Here is a 22,729-nt window from a genome sequence, read left to right as displayed (position 1 = left end):
CAACAAACAATATTCAGGTAATAATTGCACAAAAGTGGAGTAAGTATGGTGTCAAGAAGGATCAGTGGTCCAGTGCTGGATTAAGCTAGAACCTAGGAGGGTGCAGCGTGGAGAGATTGACAAAGTACAGTACTATGCGCATCAGATGAACAACTCCAATGCCTTGAGTCTCAGTGGGGTGAAGCAGGTTAGTTCTACACGGGAGAGGTGGGCTAGGAGAAGATGCCAGATTTTTACCAAAGCTTGCATCCATGCCTGCTAATTAATGCCTAAGTTGCTCTAGTACCATGACCTGCCAGAGGCGTGTGATCCACTGTGGCAGGGAAGGTGGGGATTGTTGTTTCCAGGTTAGGGCAATTAGCTGCTATGCTGTATGCAGCATGTAACTGGTGAGTATCCAGTCTGCACGGGTCATATCGGTCAAGCCCTGTGGTCATAGGCCCTAGATAACTACATGAGGGGTAGCAGGGATAGGGTAGCCTAAGACATCCTTAATGACTGAGGATTGCTTTCCTGAAGATCTGAAGAGGGGACATGTCCCCCACTTATGGATAAAGTCACCAACAGCCTGTGCACATATCCAGCAAAACGGGGAGGTGCCATCCTAGATAGTTGACAGCCTAGAGGAAGTATAGTACCATTGGTACATGAGTTTATAGGAAGTTTCCCTCAAAGAGAGGCTATGATATATTTTGGGAATTTTGTGCACAAATTGTCCCATTGCTTACGCTGAACGTCTACTGCCAGGTCTCTGTTCCATTGAAACTGATATTTGTGTGGGGTCATGCTTGTGGATTGTTGGAGAATGGGGTAAGTGGTGGAAATGAGTCCATTCGTCCCACTATATGGAGTATAGGGGCGTATGACTGCCAGGTAAGTCATGAGCTGGAGCCCCCCATGTCACAACTTTAGCTACTCCAGCTGGGCTCTGTCTGAGAGGCCATATTCCTCTTGGCTTTGCTCAAAAGTTTTAAATTCAGCGCCGACCAGTAGTACTCTAAGAAATTGGGACAGGAAAGCCCTCTCGTCTTTCGGTTGCATCAGAAGTGTGGAGAATAGCCAAGGTTTCTTCCCACCCCAGATAAATAATTTCAGCTTGCGCTGAAGTCGCCATATGTCTTCTTGGGGTATTGGGGTGGGGAGCATTTGAAAAAGGTATATTACTTGCAGGAGAATATTCATTTTGACATTGGCTCTATCCAGCCATGAGATGTAGAGGTGCTTCCAGAGCCGAAGGTCATCGGCTAATGTGCAGTGTAGAGGAGTTCAATTGGCTGCTGGCCAAGTTGCTAACATGGGCGTTAAGGTGAGGTCTAGGTATTTAAAAATTGGGAACCGGGAGAAAGGTGCCAACTGCTGCAATTGGGGCACTTCTGTAGCTGGGCTGGTCAAGTTTTTGATGCTAATTCTGCCATATTTAAAGCCGGAGATCTCCTTGGAGGTTTGGAGACACGTCACTACTGCTGGAAGTAAAACATCAAGATGGGTCAGGACGAGTAGCAAATCATCAGCAAAAAGACTGATCTTATGCCTGTGGCCCAAAAGGGTATTCCTTTCATCACCACTGCTCGACAAATCGTTATCGCCAGGGGCTCCACTGCCAATGCAAAGAGCAGAGGCGATAAATGGCATCCCAGCCTGGTTCGCCTGCCTGTTGCAATGGAGCCTGAAGCACATCAATTTACCCGCATCCCTTCCCATTGGTGCAGTGTAGAAGGCCAAAATTCAACTAGTTATTACTGATTCCAGTCCTATTTTCCTGATAACCGAGCCAAGTAAAGCCCAGTCAACTCTGTTGAATGCTTTCTCTGCATCCAGTGACAAGAGGCATGCTGGAAGCTGGTGACACTGGGCCTTCTCCACCCAATGTGCTATTCTATGCACGTTGTCCATGCCTTGGCAATTGCAAATGAACCCAACCTGGTCAGAGTCTATCAGGGATAGGAGACAGCGCTCTAGCCTAGAAGAGAGAATCTTGGTAATATTTTGTGCGCCTGTATTGAGGAGGGTGTGATGAACACTGATTTGGATCCTTGCCTGGTTCCAGTACCAGGGTGATTGCGGCCTCAGCCATGGTCGGGGTAGGGCCTGACGTAGCCGTAAAAGAGTTGAATAGTCGTTAACTGTGACCACCAAGTTCAGTAAGAAAAACCCTGTAGAAACCAACCAGCAGTCCATCCGGTCCCAGCGATTTACCCAATAGAAGGGTCTTAAGAGCCAGCCAAATTTCTTCTAAGGGGCCCAGTCACACTCTGCCAAATATGAGTCAATGCAGGTTTGGGGAGTAACTTCTCAGGGATATATAAAGTTTAATAATAGTTCTGGAAAGTATGGTAGTTGTCACATTCTGTTATTGCCCTACCACCTGATGGGAAGCAGAGCTTGGCTAAATAGGAGGGTGCCTGTTCATGGTGCACCTACTTTGTTGCGACCCTTCTAATAGCACTGTTTGAGGGCCAACAGTGACCATTCAGCTTTATTAGTTCTATTTGCCCGCAACTGGCCCCTCAAGACTGCTAGCTGTCTCTTTTGCTTTCTGGAGGGGTTCACCTTATCTGTTTGTTCTAAGGTCACTATCTCAGCAGTTAGTCCATCCTCCACAAGTCTGGCTTCTCTAAACCCTAAAGCAAATGGTTTGGTGATGCCTCTACATATTTCCACCATGTCTGCTGGATCCCAGAATATCTAGGAGGCAGATGCCATTGCGGAGTTTTCACCATGGAAGAAGTCAACATAGGCCTAGACAGAGAAATATGCAAATGGTCAGAGATGGATATGTCTGAGATTTTGGCACGTTCTAACGTGCGAAGCAGAGTGTGGGAGATAAAGATATGGTCTATGCATGAGTATGTAGAGTGGACATGCGAGTAGAAGAAGTATTCCCATGAATCAGGGTGCATATGTCTCCAGGCATCTACCAGCCCCAAGGATTTGATTTCCATTTTCAACTGTGCCGACATTACCCCGATCCCCTAGTAAATAGTGGTGTGACAATCCATTGTTGAAGTCTCCTACAACTAACAAGTCTCCCTCCAGTCCCTTTAGCTTTTCCCTAAGAACCCGGCGAATGAAGGTATCTTGAGATGTGTTGGGTGCATACAGACTTAACATAGTGAGCTTGTCTTTCCCATTTAGGAGATGAAGAACAAGGTATCGTCCCTCCTTATCTCTTGTCACTTTGGTAATGATGACCCCTAGAGCTAATTTGCTCCTATTCCTGTGGTTCTAGTTGCCTCAGTTGCCCAGTGACAGATGGGGTAACACGGATGTGTCATGCAGTGTGTATCAGCCCTTCTCAGGAGTGTCTCCAGGAGGAAGACTAGATCGGAGTAGCCACACAGAATGTAGTCCCAGATTTGATTATGCTTGTTTGGTGAGTTGAGCCCATGCACATTTAGAGAAAGATGTTTGATACCACTAGTCAAGAACATCATTTGTGAGGGGGATTTTCATTCCTTGTGACTATTGTCATGACCTAACAGAGCCCTACCAATAAAGGGCAGATGGCAAAGGGCAGAGGTTAAAGGTGTTGGAGCAGGATAAGATACCAAAGAGCTTACAGGCCTGAAAGAAAAAATACATTAGCAAACAACAGATGAGAACCAATCAAGTCCAACATCTGTGATCGTTTTCTACATAGACTAGCACCACAGTGTCTGAGTCTCATTCGAGGCATCACCCTCTAGCCTACAGAATCACTGCATGGGAGTCATTGTGGTCTAATAACAGTTCAGCCCTAGGAGAAGCGAGTGTGTCCCCCATGGCTGCCCACCGCCACCATAAGTGCAAAATGTAGGTGGCGGCCTTGGTCATTCGTGAGGTTTGCCCAGATAGAGTGTGTGTTCATCCCCACCTTATGCTAAGAGTCATGTTCCTACCTCCAGTGCTGTGCAGGACCCCATACAAAGTAGGATAGTGGTGGGCCCCTGATCCTGGGGTATCTGCAGGGGTTGCAGTCGGAGAGCCGGTGGGAGCCAGGGTTTGCAGAAGGTGTATGATTTCTCTTTTCTCCTCTTGAGTCACCGTCTCACTGGGGCTCTTGCCAGATCATTTATGGCTTGCTATGGACCAAATCAGTTTGAAGTGGGGCATGTGTTGTGTCTTCAGGAGTAGCTTGTTGTTTGGTAGGTGGCAACGCCAGGCCCAGTAGTCTGTCCACTTCATGAAGTGAACGCAATGTGCATCTCTTACCTTCCCACATGAATGGATGGATGCCCCCACTGGTACTTGATGTCCCTGCTCCATAATTTATTTGTCACTGCTTCAAAATCCCATCTGCGTCAGATCTTTATGGGGGAGAAGTCCTGATATAGTTGTATGGTGTGCCCCTGAAAGACCAGCTTACTTTTTTGTCATGCAATGCGGAAGATGGAATCTTTCTCCGGAAAATAATGTTTGGCAGGTCAAGATATCGGGAGGTGCACCAGAACAACCCAGAGCAGCAGCCGTTTTATTGGCATGATGGAGGATGTGCAAGGGGTGTCAGAGTCTCCAGAGATTGAGTTAAGAAGAGCCACCACGAATGCCATTATGTCTGTGCCCTCTGCCTCGTGGTACCCCTGGGATACATATATTATTGTGCCTGCCTCTGTTCTCAAAATTAGTTAGAGTGATGGTCTTATCAGCTATCTAGAAGCTCCTTCTGCCTCATTCAATCACATGTTGCTCTGTGAGAGTATTAGACTTTGATATCTGATTTCCAGCACTAGCATCCTACCCAAGTCCGTAGATGTTGAACAAATGACCTCTCATCATTTTTTAGTGAAGAAGATTGCCACTCACCCCTTTTTGGATTGACCAGATGAGAAAGACTGCCTTGGGAATCATTAAGACTTAGGTGGTCATTACAACCTCAGCGGTCTTTTTACAAGAATATTTAGTATTATGGCTGTTGGCTGCTCTCCGTCCTTTTTCCGACGGAGAGTCGCCAACAGCCATACTGGCGGGCAGCGGGGAAGTGGAGGTTGCTCCACCTTCACCGCCACGCCAACAGAACACCACCCACCGAATCACGTCCTGTGATTCGGCGTGGCGGTGTTCTGTTGGCGGTGTGGTGTCGGCGGAGCAGCCCTCATGGCTCCCATCCCCTCCCGGAGGATCGACGGAACAGGTAAGTCGATCGTCCATTAGGGGAGAGGGGTGGGGGGTGTTGTGTGTTGTGTGGGTGCATGGGGGTGTGCGTCTGTGTATGTAGAGGGGGTGTGTGAGTGCGTGTATGCTTGCGGGGGTGTTGCGTGTTTTGGGAATGAGTGCGTGTATGTCTGTGGGTATGTCTGTATGGATCTGTGCGTGTATGTTTGTATGTGGGTGTGCGTGTCTGACTGTGTGTGTGGATGTAGACATGTATGTCGGTGTGTGTGCGTGTGTGTGTTGGTGGTGCCTGCGTGCATGTCGTGTGTGTGTGGGTTCTGTGATGTTGGGGGTCGGGTGGGGAGGGGGGCCCTGCCACCTTTGGGGGGTGGCAGGGGTGGTGGGGGGTGTAGGGGAGGGAGTCGGGGTGGGGGGTGGGGTAGACCCCTATCAGTGCCAGGGAATGAATTCCCTGGCACTGATAGTGCTTACCGCCATGGATTTCATGGCGGTTCCAACCGCAGGAAATCCACGGCGGTAAGCCGGGTCAAAATACCGCCAGCGGTATAGTGAAGGTCGCCGAGCTGGAGACCCAGGTCTCCAGCCCGGCGGGCGGAACGGAGAACCGGCGGATGTCCATGGCGGTAACCGCCATGGTCATAATACAAAAAAAAAGACCACCAGCCTGTTGGCGGTCTTACCGCAGCTTCTCCACCTTCTGCCAGGGTCATAATGACCCCCTTAATGTGCTGGCGGTTCCTCTTCAACAGATGTGTTTCTTGCATCACACATCTGTCAACTCTGTATTCCCACAGCAGGCACAGCACCATCTATTTCTTTGACGCTGACAACTTTCTGTGTTGACATTAATGGAGAAAAGTTGATATGTAGGATACCCAATGAGTTATATGTCATAGTCCATGTCATCAAGATATACTTCTGTGTAATGCTAAAACCTGTTACCTGGTGAGCTATCCTCTTCCCCAAAAATTACCTCAAGTTTGGTAGCAAAGAAATTACTCCTGCCTTGGACATCTGACTTTCACTTCTCCCTTCAATTTCCCTCAATGGGAATACCACTCATCCATTGGAACTGGTCAATCTACCTATTTCTCCCTTCATCCCTCTTCGCTCTTTATGTTCTCTGAGTAATCAGCCTTCTGTCAGCAAGCATACCCAGGCTCTTTGGGGTCCGTAATCGCTGCACACTTTCAAAGTGTCCACTTTCTACTGGTTTCTTTCTTCCTGGAGTCAAGCAATGACCTCCTTTATTTCTTTAACTTATTATCCACTGAGGGCTTTGTTACAAGTCTTGTTTCTTCCACAACTTTCCATCACTCCCACTGCAATCTTGGGCATTATCTCTGGGGTATTGAGCTACACAAAATGTGACCATTCTTAAGATCACTCCTAATGCTGGCTTCAGACATTATTCATTTTACTGTAGAATAAGAATGTAAAAAAAAAATCTGCTGAGAGAAGCATGATGAATAAGTAAAGTAGATGATAATGTGTGGTTCAAATTTCTGCACTGAAAAAAGAATTGGCAATGTTAATAGGTCTCCATTCTCAAAGGTGGGGCTATTGGCTGTTGAATATGTTTTTCAAATTGCACATGTGTATTGCTGTTAAGACATGTGTATGCATCACTGCATCTTCCGTTTCAAGGGGCCGCCTGTGCACATGCTTATATCATGGCTCATGCATGCGTCATGGAACAGGCATATGCATGCATCATGACACAGGTGTCCATTTTTAATCTACGCTTCCAACATGGTAGATATCCTTCAAGAACAGTAAACTGACCATGAAAACAAAATGAAAACAAGTGTGAGTGAAGGTCAAAAGGGAAGCATGCAGTCTGGGAGCACTGTGCAGCTTCCGAGTTCTTGAAATTAATAAATAAGTAAATAAATACATTTTAACACAGGGCGTGGAATGAGGAGTGGGGCAGAGAGCATTTGGAGCACCGTGCTGGGACAGAGAGAGCAAATAAATACATGCAGTCCCAAGGAGTGGTGAATCTAAAATAAAAATGGTTCCCTCAGGTAGGTAGTGGAAGGATACAATACACTTATCAGATCACTGTGACACAAATGCTCCGGGGGCAGACAGACACAAGTATAGGGAGGAAAGTGTAGCATTGTCAGTGTAGGTGAGCTTTTGTGTGAGTGATGAGTGTTTGTAGCATGATGATGCAGGATTGAAAAGCTTGTGTGGCACGTGTTTGAATGCAATGCCAGGTGCATGCTTGTGTGAAGGATTGGAATGGAGTGAGGGATCGAATTGCAGCAGTTGGTAGGAAGATGCGATCACTGATTAGTAGCTGACTGTGCATACTGTAATAACCTAATTCCCTTCTCCATAAATGTTTTTTGCATCAACTACTGCTCTACATCATTTTTCTGGTATCTCACACTGGTGATGGCTGGACTACAGGATGTGCAGTCAGCTTTGAAGTCCATTAGAGATGGTCATTGTTCATTTGAAGTCTGATGAAGAGTGAGTAACTGTGACTTGCTGATGGTCTTGAGGACAGAACAGATGAAGTCAGTTCATTTTGGTCACTGGGGCTAAAAAAAACAGTTTGTGGTACAGCTCTGGAGCTTTTGGCACACTGTGTACATGTCAGAAGTAAGAATACAAGGTCCACCGTTCTTTGAAATTCATGTCAATTATGTCAATCGTGTAGCGATTCCACCATGGTGGCCATTTTGGAAGCAAGCTGCAATTACAATTTATGGCACTACATGAAGTACACAGTATCTATGTGGTCTCATTTTCATAGTCATATAGGAATAGTCTGAATTCAAAGGAAATGTGCTGAATATCTACAAGTCTTAAGTTTCTAGCACATTTACACGCAGCATTGGTATTTCTGTGATTCATATGAGTTTGCTTGCAGTGTGTGTTATTTGGACAGCTATTATGGAGGCTGTCTTTGAAGTTTTTCCATTGTTGTCTCAATGGTGATAGAAACACTAGCCTTATACAGATGCCTACAGTTACCTCTGGGATAAGCCCACCATATTTAGCGGGTACACTGATTTCAACGGTGTGATGTTACATGGTGATATCTCCATCAGTTGCACTTGTGTTTGCAGTGACTTTCATTGCATATAGTGATCACAGTGATAAGCATGCTAGCCTTTCTATATTTAATCTGTATTTAATGTGAATAATAATATTATTCACATTTTGCATTTTTTGCAGTGTTCTTGTATTGATACTGATTATGATATTAATATATATTTGATTTAATCTTGCTGTATAAATCGTATAGCACCATTAGTTGAACAATAATGGTGATGTTGCTCAGTTTTGTTATTCTATTTATGTTAATAGCTATATATAGCTATATGTAGCAATCCTCCCGTAGAAAATATTATAGTTCACTCTGTATTATTGTGGTTCTACAGATCCAACAGACATGCCATGTCAAGTATTGCAAGGATTTTTGTAAATTGTTGGAGAACCACCTATGGATTGGAACATTTCGCTGAATGTATTCTAAGCTCATGTATAAATATTCGAAGGTGAAGATTGCTCACCTATACATAAATTAACATCTCATAAACATTACCTGGGTGGTCAGGGATTTAAGTATTTTAAAACAATACTTCCATTTGCAATCCAGGAGATTTCAATGTGTTTGTCTATGCAGCAAAAGCAATTGATCATAAGATATGGAAAAAGAGTAAACACAATTAGTCAACAATAAGTCAACACAATTATGGAAACATTTATATTGTATTCTATAAATTAAGAAGATGGGGAAATCATTGATAATTATGTGTCAGTATTAGGAAATGTGGCAGCAACCTGTGATTTTATGCACAAAACATGTGATCATGTTCTTAGTGACCAGATTTTATGTAAGCTCCTCCGGAGATGCCAAAGGATTTAAACAATGTCAATGAGTAAGAGATAAGGGTTGATAGTGCAGCCAAATCTACTTTAGTAAGTGTTGGAAGGAAGAATTCTGAAGACTTTTTAAGTGTTAGCTCAGCACATTTAGGAACTTTTAAGGGCTGCCCTGTTATAGATGGGAACTGTCTGAAGTGTAAAAAAGACATTTTAGGAACGTGCTAAATCAGTACATTTTGTTGAGTAAGAGAATGAAGAGGGTACTTACATGAATAATACTAATATTGTTTTGACGTTACATGAGGAAGGTGATTCCAAGAAATAAATTCTAATTGAGTAATCAGAGTAGATAGGAAAGAAATAACCAGGTCAATATACTTATGTGCATGGTCCACTATTATTTGTGGAAAGGCAATGTTTTGCATCAGTGGGATGTGAAACCAAGTAGATTTTTGGGCTATAAAATCCACTTGTTAGGTTATTTTTGGTGAACTTTAAAATGTCATGGGAGGCACACTTAAGTAAAAATGTATGGAGTAGACAAAGTTATAGCATTAATAGGCTGGCCACTTCAGCATGACTTAGAAATCGTCAGAGAGTGAGGTCAAATGTTGAACTGATTTTTTTTGCAGAGAAGATATTCTGGAAGAACTAGTATCAGACAATAGTGCGCCACTCAAAAGTAATGCAGTAAAAACATTTATGGACAAATGTGGGGTGAAACACAGGAACATTTCAGTGTGTCATTGAGACACTAGTGGTAAAGTTGAGAGGCTGAATGGAGTGGTAAAGGTCATCCAGAGAATAATTGTGAAGTTGAGAGGTAGAATAGAAGTGGTAAACGGATCTCTTGAATTAGCAATTAAGAGTGGTTTAGAATGGATGAAGGCTCTCAGGGCTTTTTTGCTGGCTGTCCTACAGGATCACTCCCAGTGAGAATGCAGGAGTGTCTCCTTTTGAATTGTTGAGCATGAGGAAACCCAGTTCAAAGTTGATGTCATGCTTGTAAATGATTCTACGGTAGATTTTGAAAGGACAAGAGAAGCAGTTATTAATTATAAAGTAAGGATGACCATCACATGAACAAATGAATAGGCAAGAATTGTAGGAAGAAGTTGAAAACTGGGTATGTTTAATATTGCCTACAATGTTGGTAAAGGTGGCATTGAATTGGTCATATCCCATCAAAATCACTGAAGGTTCAAGAATGCTGAAACAGTTGAAGGAGGAAAGGTATTAAATATATCCACATCCCCACCAGGAAGAACTACAGAAGAAGAAGGACTGCCCTGCTGGACCCCTGGCCTGCACCTGGAACCTGCACTCAGAAGGACTGCACCAGCTGCACACTTGGGCTTCACCACAAGAAGGACTTTGCCTGGCTTCAACTGGTTCAAGGAGGGACTCCCTGTTTGCTACAGGTGAAAAATTGCTAACCAGAGTCCCCTGCACCAACTCCTGAAGAAATCATCCAGCTGACCACTGCCCAGTGGCCAAAAAGGAGTTTGCGCCAGGTGCATTCTGGGAGTTGTAGTCCACACCACCAAGGATCATCTCCAAGCTTTTGTACCCTTGGGGTGAGCTGTGGACCCCAAAAGAACCTGAGAGAAGACCCAAAAGTTTGGAGAACTTTTGAAAAAAAAGCCCCATAGAGGGACCGACCCGCTGCGGCAACTCTAGCCGGTTTGCCTCAACCGCGACCTGGCCTGATTTGTGGGTTCATCCCGGTGAAGAAAATCTCCAAAAAAGAGACTAAGTTCGAACGTAGAAAGTTGACCGTGACCTCCCAGCCAGCGTATCCGAGGAGGGCTCCAGGGACGTCGGACCAAGATCCAGGTTTGCCCCGGTAGAAGGATTCTCACCTCAAAAAAATTACTAAGTCTGAAGGTAAAAATCTCTACCGAGGGCTCCCGCAAAGCGCATCCGGAGAAGAGTTCCAGGAGGTCGGATTGGACTGGCAGGTTTGTCCTGCTGTAGAAAATCTTCAGAAAAAAAACTAAGTCCGAAGGTAAACTTTTGACTGAGGCCTCCCGCGAGCTGTAGCCGAGCAGGGCTCCATCGCGGTCGGCCTTAAACTTTGACTTTGCCTCGGTCGATGTGCAACCAGATGACCCGATTGGCGCTTTTTTGTTTCTATGCGCTAAATAAACTATAATTCTTTAAAAATTCATATCTCCGGTTCCCCTTATCTGATTTTATTCGTTTTTGTGTCATTCTAAAGATAAAAATATAATCTATTTTTATAAATTGGTTTTGGATTTTTAAACTGTTTCCTGTGTTTTATTTAATTACTGTTTTGTGATATTTGAATGCTTTACACTCTGTCTCCTAAGTTAAGCCTTGTCGCTCGTTGCCAAGCTAGCAAGGGCTGAGCTGGGTTTAATTTACTGAGACTTAACTGGACCTAAGTGGAGGTTAGTGGCCTATTGCTAAGTGTAGGTACCTACCTGCCCTTACCAATAACCCATTTTCCAACATTTTTGGTGCACAGTGGTGGGATCTTGTACTTGTGTTCAGTATCACATTTCAGTTTAAGTAAAACAAATTAAAAATCCTTTAAATTGTCCTAGTGAAAAAATTGTTTTTAATGTTTAATTTGGATTAATTTCAATGATTGCATTTTTGTTATTTTTCTAAATTCTTGTTTCCAATTTATGCAAAAAGTTTTTGTTGACACAAAACTAGGGAACAATGGAGCTTGATCTGGCTAGCCTACCCACACTGACAGTAGTCCAGCTTAGGGGGTTGTGTACTGAAAGAGGGTTGCCTGCAACCACTGACCTCAGGAAGCATGTCCTGATCAAATCCCTGACAGCATGGGCTGAGGCCCAAGATGTAGACTCAGAGGAAGCTCCAGAGGGGGGAGAATCAGGGGAGGATGCTAGCTCCAAACACTCAGGGGAGGGAAGGCATCTGAGCCTAAGTGAGGAGGAGGAAGACAGGTCCTCACTGCACACAGTTACTAGGGTCAGCCCAAAGCTAGTTGGGGGAAGGGGGTCCCTTCAGGAGGAGAGAACCTGTCCCTCAGGGAAAGAGAGCTGGAGGCCAAGCTAGCATTTATAGCTTTGGAGGCAGAGAAGCTGGCCCTAGAAAAGAAAAAGTGGGCAAAGAAAGAGAAAAGAGATGGTGGCCGCGACAGAGAAGCTGAGGTGTCCATGGGTGTTTTTTTTTGCCCCAGATTACCAAAGGGTGTGGTTCCTGCTTATGTAGAGGGGGATGACATAGACAAGTGGTTGGAGGCCTTTGAGAGGGCACTCCAAATGAGAAGGGGTAGGCCTCAATACTGGGGTTCAATTTTATGGGAGTTGGTCCCCAACTCAGGGAGGGATAGGCTTCTGACCTTAAGTGGGGAAGAGGCAGATTCATACCCTAGTATGAAGAGGTGCTTAACCAAGACGTTTGGTCTGACCCCAGAGCAGTATAGGATGAAGTTCAGGGACACCCAGAAGGTCAGTACCCAGTCCTGGGTTGACTTTGTAGATACCTCACTTAAGGCACTAGAGGGCTGGATTCATGGTAACAAAGTAAATACTTATGAGGGGTTATACAATCTGATCATGAGAGAGCACTTCTTAACCAATTGTATCCAAGAAAGGTTACGCCAGCATCTAGTGGACTCTAAGCTGACCAACCCTAGAGAGCTAGGGGAGGCAGCTGATGAGTGGTTAAAAACCAGGGTGGTTGTCAAGTCCCGGGGGGAGACTCCAAGAAGGGGGGGGTCAGGTCCCCAAAAACCTAAGGAGGGAGGTGGTAAGCCCACCACAGAGACTCCCTCTGTACCCCAGAACCCTAAAAAGGAGGAGAGTAAATCCCACTCTGACAAGCAGAGACAGGGAGACCCAGGGTTAAAAAAGCTCTTGGACAGTAAGGCTTGCTTTGACTGTCAGCAGACAAGTCATTTCAGAGGAGATGCAGCCTGTCCCAAGAAGGTGGTTAGCACTGGGCTGTCCAGTGTAGCCAGGAGGACTACTCAGATGATGAAGTCCTCCTAGCATTGAGCTGGGAGACAGGACCAGATGGTAAGCTGGTGATCCCTGAGGATGGGAGTAGGCATTTCCACCCCAATCAGGTGAATGGGATCCCGACCACTGGCCTGAGAGACACCTGTGCCAGTCACACTATAGTGAGTGACCGGTTAGTGTCCCCAGACATGTATGTCCCAGGAGAGACCAGGAAAGTCAGGATAGCCACAGGGGAGGTCACCTCCAAACCTGTAGCAATAGTGCCCCTAGAGAGGGAGGGTGTCCTTGGCTGGTTTAGAGTGGTAGTCAGTGCTGACCTCCCCCTAGATTGTATCCTGGGCAGTGACCTCCCAGAGGTGAGTCTGGTCCCAGATGGGGAGGTCGCCCAGGGCGCCCCCCCCAACCCAAAGAACTGGGGAGTCAGTCCCTACAGTTAGGAGACATGGGTCCCCAAGAAAAGGAAAGAAGAAAAGGAAGGGTGGGCCACTCTTAAAGGGAGTTCCAGGGAGCAAAAGGCCTTCTGCCCCAGTAGGAGGGGAGCCCAGAGTTGGCACTGGTGAGGCCTCACCTAACCACAAGGAAGTCCTGAGTAGTCAGGTAGCTGTCCAGATGCAGGGTGTTGCCCCTACACTGACGGAAGGGAGAGTAGAAGGAGGGTGTCTGCCACAGGAGGTGGTAGCCCCCCACTCTAGACAGCAAGAGGAGTGCCAGGACCCCACAGTTGCCCCTAAAGCAGCTCAGCCACCTGTCAGTGGAGAGCTAAGGGTGTGGTTCTGGATACTGACAGCTGTCAGTAGCCTCTGCTGGGTGCTAGCCTTCCTGGCAGCACTGCACTTGGCCTGGGAGGCAGACCCCAGGGATAAAAGAAAAGTAGGCCCCCTGACCCTGTTGGTCATGGTGGGGTTGCTCAAGTGTTGGGTGACCTCGTTGGGTAAGCTAGGTGTTGCCCTAGCATAGTTAGGAGTAGGAGAGGTGGGCACCTCACTACCCAAGTTGGCAGAGAGAGAGGAGGAAGACCCCGCTAGAGGGAAGTTTCAGTTTGAGATGGGTCCTATTACTGTTGGGATGGATTCACTACCCAGAGGGAGTGACCATGGCAGGAGGATGTAAGGCAGAATAGGCCCTGCAAAGCGACAGCCTGTTCTCTTCACTGTCTTCCTCGCCTGACAAGCCAGGAAGACTCTCCCAATGTTGGGCTGAGTCTCCTGGGCGTGTGGGCTGGGGGGGGCATGTGTGAGAAAACAGGGATGATTGCAGAGGCCCCCTAACTTTCTGCCCCCATTTTCCACTTTTGGCTGGTGACTCAGATGGTGCCCTGGGTACTGCTAACCAGTCCCAGTGCCTGTGCTCTGTGTAAAACCAATATGCAAATTAGGCTAATTATAATTGGCTAAGTCAACCTACCTATAAGTCCCTATTATATGGTAGGGCATGTAGGTTTAGGGACCACAGCATAGGTAGTGCACCCATAGGTGCACTGCTTAGGTGCCCAGTGTCATTTTAAAGGCAGGCCTGCCTTGCTGGCTGCTTTTAAATTAAAGTTATATGCAAATTCAACTTTGGAATTGAAAGTAGTTCCAAAGACTTAAACTACCTTATTTTTACATATAATTAAAGGTGTTTCCTATGTGCCCCTAGGGCTGGGTGCCATGTAACTATAAGCAGGGACCTTATAAAAATAGTTTTATAAGGCCTGGTGAGGTAAAAACAGCCAAATCCTTTTTCCCTCATAGTAGTGAATGGCCTTCATAGGCTAGAATGGGGAGACTTTATTTTAATTTTAAAAGTCCCCTTAAGTGACAGATATGAAGAGTTTGGTATCAAATTAATTGTTAGAATAAATCCCACAACTTCCAGTTGTTGGATTTAATATAACTTGTTCAGGTAAAGAGTTTTAAACTTTAACTGAAAAGTTGCCAATTTCAGCCCTGCATTGTTTTTGCTGCTGTGCTCGGATTGGCCAGCCTCTGGCAGCCTGGCCAGGCTGCCTTGAAGAGGTGTGAAGTGGCCTGGCTTTACACAAAGAGATGTGCCTGTGGGAGGGAGGCAGGAAGGGGAAGAACTGCCAAACTGGTCTTCAAAGGCAGAGAAGGACATTTGGAGCAACCCAGCAACACCCCCACATCCTGCAACCCCAGGCAACTAGGTGCCCCCTTGATTAGATTAGAAGAGGGCAGGAGAGGGGTGTGTTTAAGATTTTTAGCCTGACCAGTGGGTGGGCTCAGCCAGATGTAACCTCCAATAATCATTTTCAGCCATGATGGATTTTTGAAGAATGTTGCCTCCTGGGATTGATTTTTGCCACACTTCCCAGGAAGTGGTCATCACAGGGGGAAGGACCCTGCGCCTGATTGGAGAATCAGGACTCCTCAGCTTTTCACCCAGGAGCAACGATAAAACTGGCAGACCTGCACCCACACCTCAGTTCCCTACCACATCCCTACCAGACACCCACTGCTCACCATTATTTTTCCTGGCATTATACAGAAAGGCTTCAAATCAGGGGTACTCACCTCAGATAGATGGCATCAACAGACAGCTAAAATTTCTGTAGACAGAATCTAAAAAGAACAAATCTGCCGAAAACATGAACATGTGCAGAAACAAATATGAATATTAAAATTTGTGTTTACCTGTGAAGGAGATTTACATTGACAGTTCAAACCTTAAGGGATGCAATCTCCGAGCTACCATTAATAAAGCAACTTAAAATTGCTTGTCATATACTGCTACTGCCACTCACTGAAGTTTTGTGTATGATAAGGGGAGATGGCATGGTATCACATAATCTTTAACCCACTGATGGCATCACATGATGTTTTATCATAAGCCCCATGAATGAAAAATGTGCAATAAAAGTTTCATGTTTATAGACATATGTGAAAAGGAACTCTTTTAGCATGTTTTGAATAGTGTTCAGCTGCAAATATGTATTGCTATACTGTTTATGTGTTAGCAATGGACAAAACATGACTTTGATTCTGTTTGCATCCAAGAGATAATGACTAGCTTTTCCATTTACTTCTGTATGCCTCAGTTTTCAATAAGAGTAATGCAGATAGACATTTGCATGTTTAAAGCATGTCATGAATGATTCATAGCAATAATTGTGTTGGAAAGCTAGGTTTGAAAGTACTGTCTCTGGCTCTATCTGAGTATTTAGCCAATTTCCCACAATGTAAAATCTTTACCCTTTGACATGAATGTTGATATTGTGGGTGCATTGAAGGATGTTCATAGACTGTATACAAATCAGAAAAATTTATGCATGTCCTCTGATCACATGCTTGGTAACTGCCCTAGTCTGTTGTGCATGCCATAGTCAACTAATTGTGGCCTTTGTAAGATGTTACATTTTGTAAAATACATTCTCAGAGAGTTTGAGAAGCATTTTGAGCATCTGATTGGAAGAATATAGTTGCATGCTTCACAGAGTCCATTTATAATCATCATGTATTCTATCTCAAAAAGCCTCCTCTGTATTCCTAAAGCCGTGCATGAAAAATTTACCTTGGCTTAAATGTGCAAGGGTTCTCTCATTTTCCTTTTTCTGAAAGACCCACTTAATCCTTTCGGTTTCTTGCTCTCTCTAAGAGTAGCATGCTACAATGTTGTCTCTGCCATCTATTAGTGTATTTCTGCAGATTGCTCACACTTCACCTCACAAATCACCACCTTCTTCTGTAAAACATACCTCTGCATCCTAACAATACCTAATATCCTCCTGCCTATCCTTCCATCCTGCCAGCCAGTTGAATTAACGTACATGAATTCACATACCCTCACTATTGAACACATCACACTCCCATTAAGGTAACCTACCACAAAGAAACTGAAGCAAATGCATGGAATGGTTTTCATGAGAGCAAAAGACTGATTCCAATAACCACAAAATAAGCATTATGAGTGAAGGAGGACTTACTGAACTTTAAGAAGTCTATGAGCTTTCAACTTAAACCAGCTTTCATCACAAAATGGTGCTCAATAGCAAGATCAGCTTTCACACTTGGAAAATACAAAATGCAAATAGACTCCCTATTTACACATTAAATTTTTTTCTAGCCTTAAACAAGTCTGTCTCAAGAGTGGATAAAAAAGTGTTTCCAAGTTAACATGGCATTTAATAAAGGCCTGAGAGTTTCCAAAAGGTTTTATTCCATTCACAGCTATATTGCTTTCAATTTCATAAAGTGATCACTGAACAACACAGCTGATTGCCAACAATCATTTCCTCTGGGCAGCAGAGGAGTTTTCTGTAATAATATAGAGGCATATGTAGCTATGTAAGAATATACTATGTATTTGTGTATGTGTATATACGTATATCAATCTGAGCTATAACAGAAAAGACAAAGATACAAAAAACTAGGAGCAGTTCTGCCAAACACTGCAGAATAAGGTAGTATTCTGGAGACTGACCACTTAAGTCCTGATAGGCCAGATCACAACTTGGATAGTGTTATTGTGGAGATTTGCTGGGCTGAGCATTTTACTTAGCTACATTTGACAATGAGTTACCATTGGTGTGCTCCATTAGTTCTATACTGGTTCCAAGTGAGGCCCGTTGTGTTAGTTCAAGTAATAAATTACTTTTCTTTACCTCTCAGGGGTACCAAAAGTCTCTCTTCACCCACAAGAAAGGTAAAGCACCGGTAGCTGTCATGAGAATCCTGGGTGGTTGCTCAGTGCCGGCACTGCAAGACCTGTAGGGACCAAGATGCACTGGGTGTCACTTATCATGACAATCTGTGGACCTAGCGGAAAGTAAAGTGCTAGAAAGGTTATTTCATGAAAGATGATTCTGATAAGTGGAAGACTTTGCTGAGGGCATCACTTGGTAGTTTCATTGTCAAATCTATTATGATCACCCATAGTTCTTTCTCTTTGGACCTTTTAAAGGCTCACTTAATTCCTCTTCCAGTTCCCACCTCTTGTTTGGTATGTATGTTTAGTATGCATATGAAGGTTCTGCCTATAATGATGTTTACATCACAAATGCTTCCAAGACTAACCCGCTGCATTTCTCCTGGTTTTACTGTTCCCTGTTGTAGTACCATCTTTTTGTTTCCTATTTGTTGTTAGCCAAGCCCTTCCATCTCTAACCTTTGAATGTTACTAGAAAATTGTGTGTTTGACTTCTGGCTATTTCATCTGTACTATTGTCATCTTCAATTTCTGGCTTGACGATGTTTTTATGCCTGAGGCTTTTTCCTCCAAATTGCAATAGTTTGCAGGGGACACTCTGACCTTTGTGTTAGCTCACTGGCTGGTAAAGAGGCTTTCAAGAGAAACCATGTTGTCTGCAAAACCAGGAACCCAAGACTCACAGAAAGATCATGACCCACGGTGCACCATACTTTTTCATATTTGAGGAAAGGCTATGAGTTATGCATTTGACAATTCTATTTAATCACATTGCAAAATGTAATAAAGTGCCATTATCCTGGAATAAAGGAATAATAATCTTCAGAAAGAGGCACATAGGCACTCATTACAACTTTGTGGGTAACAGTCGCCTACCACCACGTCAACGGCCGCCAACATACTGTCGCCGTGGCTACCAGCCGGCCACCCGAATTATGACCGTCAACGGAATTCTGCCAGAAGGCTGGTGGAATACCACCGACGGTCATGGCGGCGGACGGCGGTAAGGTGGCACTGCTGTCAGCAGCAGCGCCACGCCAGCAAAACACAGCCTACCATATCATGAGCAATGATACGCCTGGCGGTGTTTTGCTGGAGGACCCCCTGCAAGCAGGTAAGCCGGGTTCTCCGACAGGAGAGTGGGGTGGTGGGTGTTGTGTGTGTGTGTGTGTGTGGGGGGGGGGTGTCTGTTTTTGTATGTGTGCATGTGGGTGTGTCTCGTGTTGAATGCATGCGTGAATGAGTGAATGTGAGTGTACGTGTATGTTGTGTGTTGTGAATGCATGTGTGCGACAAAGTATGTTGGTGTGTGGGTATGTATGAGTGCATGCGTGGGTGGATGTGGGTATTCGTGTGTGTATTTGTGTGTATGTGTGCGCGTGTGGGTGTGTAAATGTGCGGGGGCAGGAGAGGGAGCGGAGGGTGTGGGAGGACTCTGGGGAGGGAAGGGATTCCCTGGCACTGATAGTGCCTACCGCCATGGTTTTCATGGCTGTACTCTTGCCACGAAAAACCATGGCAGTAGGCGGGGTCATTACCCCAAGGGTAGGATTGTGTCGACCGTCTGGCTGGAGACCGAAGTCTCCAGCCCAGTGGCCGTTACCACCCTGACGGACGGAGTGGTACATTGGCGGTTTGGCATGAGCCAAACCGCCAATGTCATAATTTGGGAAAAGGTACCGCTAGCCTGTTGGCAGTACCTTTCCCCAAATTACCGCCGACCACCAGGGTCATAATGAGGGCCATAATGTCTTCAGGTAATTATAGACTGAGTCCTCTCGTGGACAGATTAAGTAAGCGTTTTGGGAAACTGTGAGTAAAAGTCTTTAAGAATACATTTTGGACAAATGTATTTGAGAGAATAGGCAGACAGGCTTCAGATCGGCTATTGGGGAGATTGAGCAATGTATAAATTCAACGTGGCAAATTTCTGAATATATTAAACTGTGCAAATGTAAAGCTATTTGTAGCCTTTGCCAATATGGAAGGCCCATTTGAAAACAATGATGAGTGATAATGGGGCTAGTCTTATTAAATGTGGAGCTCCAGCTTAACTTAACAGAACCAATAGTCATAGTATATTCCGATAACTCTGCTAAAGTAAGGGTTAATTTAAATTCAATAGACATAATTAAGAAGTTAAAATGTTTTAACATTACTTTCAGGGAGTTGTTATATTAGGTTTCTGCCTCCAATATTTTCATGAGACTGTGTTATTTGTGCCTTTGAGTGGCCTTGTATAATTTATATTTGTAAAATTTCAGAAAGGGAGATGGCCATCTCTTCAGTTCTTTTCATACTCAGCATGCAAAAATGCAATCTTCAGATCTGTGTGGGGTGAGTTGTAGACTCACTGTCATACAAATGCTTTGACCTATTCCCAGAAGAACTTTCAAAGACAGAGTTGCCATCTTCTAAACTCGAACATTTTATTACTTTTGAGAGGAGAAAATGGTGAAGTAAGGAGTTTTGATTTGGCTGCATTTAGGCCTATAAACTATTGTGCTCATTTATGGTCCAGCAAATATGTTAATTTATTCAGGATGGTCTTAGAGATATATTAAGCTGTGACAATGTGTTGAGCTTGCCTTGGACATGTTTTTTTAAGAAAAGCTTTACATAATTTAAGATTAACTTGGCTTAGTACAATAGTACCTAAGGATACATTTATTTTTAAGTAACATTTTTGGGAGCTGTTAGATAGTCATCCTTGGGGTGGTCATCCTCCAAGCTTTTCACCTTCACAGTTCTACTTTTTGCTGAAATTCGTTTTTGTTGGCCTTAGGACTCTGAGCACTTTACCAATGCTAAACCTCTTGTGCTCGCTCCTTTAGACATGGTAAAATAGGCTTACACCATTGGTATATTTACTTCACTTATAAGTCCCTTGCAGAGTGGTATACCATATACCCAGGGCCTTTAAATTAAATGCTACTAGTGGGCATGCAGCACTTATTGTGTGACCCACTTAAGTACCGCTTAAAACATGCCTCTGGTCTGCCGTTGCAGCCTGAGTGTAGTTATAAATTGTCAATGTGACTTTGCAATATAAGCCCCTTGCCAAACCTTAACCCCCCCACCTTTTTATTTCATATGTCACCCCTAAGGTAGGCCCTAAGTAGCCCATAGAGCAGTGTCCATTGTAATTAAAAGGTTGGACATGTACTTTTCAGTTTTACATGTCCTGGTAGTGAAAAATTCCTAAATTTGATTTTCACTGCTGCAAGGTCTACCACTGCATAGGATAACAATGGGTTGCCTTTATTACATGAAGTATGTGCTCACTTTTGATTGGGAACAAGTCAGTATTTCATGTTTGATGTCTAAGAAATGGTAATCAAAATACTTTTTAATGGTAAAGTTGTATTTTAAGTTACGATTTTGAAAATGCCATTTACATTTAGAATGTTGTCATTTTCCTACCATAAACTATTTGGTGCCTGCAGACTCTCCTGGCTCACTGGACCATAGTTGGCAGTTGGACGTTGTTTATTGCTCCCAGGCAGCCACACAATAGAGGGATGAGATGTGTCTGGATGGGCGATCAACTGGCAGGATGGGTAGCAGAGCTGGCACAGTCCCACTTGCAAAAGAATAGGCTGTGCTCTGCCTTCATACAAAGAACATGTCGCCCCTGCATTGTTCATACAGCCAGCTGGCTTGGAGTCAGGGAGGGGAGTCAGGAAACTTCAAACACTTCAAAAGGGGTTCTCTTCAAACATCTCCTAATTCAAAGAAGGCACCATTTATGAAAAGGGAACCCTCAGGCCCAACCTTCAGTACATTCCTGGACCTGTGTCATTTTTTGCAGCAGATGGTCCGCCATCCTCATGTTATTGCTCCCTTGTCCACCTGATCAGGAGCTATCATAATTGTTATTTTTGGCAGAATTTAACAGGGAGCAAAGTCATAAAAGCACCGTTGATTGAATTAAACTTTTTATGAGGGAGCTTATTTGGCAACAGTAAGATCAAATGCACATTTAGATCAATTAAACTTTGTCAGGGGCAAAATTAGGGAGCAGAGTAACAGATGTGACTCCAAATAATTATTGTCAGTTAACAGAATCAAATAGGCACAGCAAAGACAAGTGAACACAGTTGAGTCATGTATGCACTAAACACACAAAAGATAATGGAAGGAATGCTTGCAAATAGTCTAAATTAGATTGACTGCCATTCTCTCCCAAAGTAGCCACCACCCCTGCATATAGCAGGTGGCAAATGTTTGAGTTAGTAATTCTATTTCTGGCGGGTTGTTCACCATTACAGTGGAAAACACATGCTAATGATACCAGCAGTTGTTGTTATTTCCAGCCACAGCAGTGCTTAATTTGTGCTTATTGTTTCCGGTGCTGAGCACTGGCACTTATTTTTGAGCACCGGGGCTTATACTTCTGCCTCAGGCATTTGCTGTGTGCAAAAGACACAAATGGGAACGACGGATGAAGAGAAAAACAAAAAAGGGTCACAATGGGAGAAAGCAGAAAGCTGCCAGAGTAAGCTGAAGGGGCTGGGAGTGGCTTTAAATGGATTGAAGAGGCCCGGAATGGCTTCAGGATTACACTGCCTCATTATTCCTTGCTTGTACATTTAAATGCAGCAGCTGTGTGTTTAAGAGGAGGGCTTTGGGAACTGGCACGTTTTTATTTACAAATTAAGCACTGGGCCCCAGTATACCCCTGCAGATTTAACAGGGAACTGAAATGGGGGCTTTAGGCGATCCTGTTTTGTTCCACCTGTGAGATCTGACCTTATTATATGATGTCATGCTCTTTGCTCCCCATTGGTCTCTCAAACATCATTTAAGGGTAAGATGCGTATCTAAACTGGTCGAAGGCACAGCCTTTGCGACAGTGAGCAAGCGATGTATAGCCATCCAGCTAAACGCACAAAAGGTCAGTACAAGAAGCTTTTTACTAAGAAAAATAAATAAAAAAACATAAAAGCCGATGACAGCACCTGCACAGGTTTACACAACAGCAGTTGTTAAAAAAACATAAGCTATTTTCAAATTAAAAGGCTTTGAGACCTACCTAGAACAGCTCCAAATTAACCGCCGTTTCGGTGCCCTAAGTTACTATTTTGTTTTCTAACAAATTGACTAAAAGACAACTTTAAACTGTTGTTTAATTCTCTGTGGCAGTGGAAGCTGAGCCCTGGGGCTTGCATTAAAATAATAACAGC

This window comes from Pleurodeles waltl, chromosome 5 (genome assembly GCF_031143425.1).
Source record: "Pleurodeles waltl isolate 20211129_DDA chromosome 5, aPleWal1.hap1.20221129, whole genome shotgun sequence".
NCBI lineage: Eukaryota > Metazoa > Chordata > Amphibia > Caudata > Salamandridae > Pleurodeles > Pleurodeles waltl.
The sequence above is the reverse complement of the archived record's forward strand: the minus strand, read 5'-3'. Positions refer to the sequence as shown.